The sequence below is a fragment of the Protobothrops mucrosquamatus genome, unplaced genomic scaffold (assembly GCF_001527695.2).
Source record: "Protobothrops mucrosquamatus isolate PMUCROS unplaced genomic scaffold, P.Mucros_1.0 scaffold7728, whole genome shotgun sequence".
Classification (NCBI taxonomy): domain Eukaryota; kingdom Metazoa; phylum Chordata; class Lepidosauria; order Squamata; family Viperidae; genus Protobothrops; species Protobothrops mucrosquamatus.
The window spans coordinates 14143-16591 of record NW_015393527.1 but is presented as its reverse complement, the minus strand read 5'-3'; positions in this window follow the sequence as shown (position 1 = coordinate 16591).

Genomic DNA, 2449 nt, shown 5'->3' with positions numbered 1-2449 from the left:
AATAATAATAATAATAATAATAATTTAATTTATATACCGCCCTTCTCCCATAGGACTCAGGGCGGTTCACAGCATATTTAAAAACAGATACTATACACAAATACAAAAATACAAAAACACAAAAATATAAACCCCAATAAAAACCGAATTAAAAACCAAATATTGACGGCTGTGTTTCCAATTAAAATTACTGTTAAAACCATCCCTACCTAAAATCCTCCCTAGGTCAGGCCCGCTTGCTGGAAAAACCATGTCTTGAGGGCGCGGCGGAAAGTAAGGAGATCCGGAATCATCCGGATCTCGGGGGGTAGTTCGTTCCAGAGGGTGGGGGCACCCACAGAGAAGGCCCTCCCCCTGGGGGTCGCCAAAGGTTCTTCTTTTCAGGACTTTCTTGTTCTTTTCTTGAAGAGGTTTCGCTTCTCCTCCAAGAAGCTTCCTCAGCTCTGACTGGATAGTGGAGAAGGGAAGGATTTACACTCCTTGCAGACAGCTGGTCATTTGCATCCTTTTAGAGAGTCTGCTGAGGCCACTTGGAGGTGTACCTGTGTCCTCAGGGTCTCCTGAGTGGTGCAAATGGGTGTGGAGCCTTCTTGGCTGCAGGATGTCTTCTGCCCTGGGTCCCTTCCTTGTTGAAGACGGGCACAGGCTGTTGGGGATGAGTCCATGTTGTCTGCCTCTCCAACTGAAGAACAAATGATTCCCGGAGCCTGCAATGTTTTCTGGGAATCCATTCATCCTCCCACACCATCCGATGGGAGTTCATCCAATATTGCTAAATGTCAATGGAGATTCTCAGTCATCCAGGTCAGGGTTGTCCCAAAGATGTTTTTCCAGGAGGCAACTGGACTTCTCTTGTTTTTTCTTTGAAGACGTTTTGCTTCTCATCCATGAAGCTTCTTCAGCTCTGACTGGATGGTGGGGGAAATGGAAGGGTTTATACTCCTTGCAGACAGCTGGTCATTTGCATCCTTTTAGAGAGTCCTTGAGGCCACTTGGAGGTTTATCTGTGTCCACAGGGTCACCTGAGTGATGCAAATGGGTGTGGAGCCTTCTTGGAGCTGCTGAAAAGACCGTGTTGTAGACTGGAGATAGACGATGCCGTTTCCCTCCCCCTCTGTTGAGGGAGGGGCTGTTCAGTTGGATGGCCTCTTTGACCCCCTCTTTCAAACCAATTGCCTCCTGAAAAAGCACCTTTGGGATGAGTTGAGTTGCATTGAATTGAATTGAATTGAATACAGGTAGTCCTCGGTCTCTACCATTGAGCCCCAATTGGATTCTGCTGCTAAGTGAAACATTTGTTAAGGGGATTTTGCAAAACACTCTGTGCCTTTTTTTTCTGCCGCAATTGTTAAGGGAATCCCTGCAGTGGGTTTTAAGTTGTCCACCTGGTTGTTAAATGAATCTGGCTTTCCCCCGTTGACTCTGCTTGTCAGAAGGTCGTAAAAGGGAGGATCAGGTGACCTTGGGACACCTGCAAACCATCATAAATGTGAGTCAATTGTCAAGCCTCCGAATAATGTAAATCATATGACCATGGGGATGCTACGATGGTCGTTAAGTGTGAAAAATAGCCAGACTCACTATCAACGCTTGCAGCAACGGTCATAAGCATAAGGACCGGTTGTAAGCCACTTGTCGTAATTGAATAATTGTAAGTCAAGGACTTCCTATATATGGTGTGAACTGCTCTAGTGTCAACAGAGGGCAGCACGCAGCTGTGTAGTCTGAATTTGTAAGCTAATTGGGATCATAGGAAAAAGTAACAAGATATTGCTGAATTCTAGGCTTGATTATTGCCAACAGGACAATATGGATGTGCCTTGTAACCACCAGGAATTAAGCTGGAGTCCAAAGTCCATTTTCCATTTTTTTCTGTGTGCCAAATGGTCTATATTATCTAGGCCTGTGTTGCCTCTTTTGGCATCTCCGTCTCTGCTGAATCTTTAGCCTTAAAATATTTCTGAAATGAAAGATGAAGTGGGATGCTTCAAAGCACGAGGATCAGGTTGTAGACCAGTATTTCTCACCCTTGGCAACTTTAAGATGGATGGACTTCAGTTCCCAGAATTCCCCAACTAGCATGATAGATAGATAGATAGATAGATAGATAGATAGATAGATAGATAGATAGATAGATAGATAGATAGATAGATAGATAGATAGACAGACCGATAGTAAATAGATTGATAGTAAATATAGTAGATAAAAGATAGATGGATAGATGATAGATTGATAGTAAATAGATTATAGTTAGATGATAGACAGTAGATAAAAGATGAATAGATGGATAGATGAGATAGATAGATGATAGATTGATAGTAAATAGATAATAGATAAATAGATGAGAGATATATGATTGATAGAGTAGATAAAGAGATGGATAGATAGATGGNGATAGATAGTTGCATATACCTTGTTAATTAGATAATAGATGAATAGATGATAGACA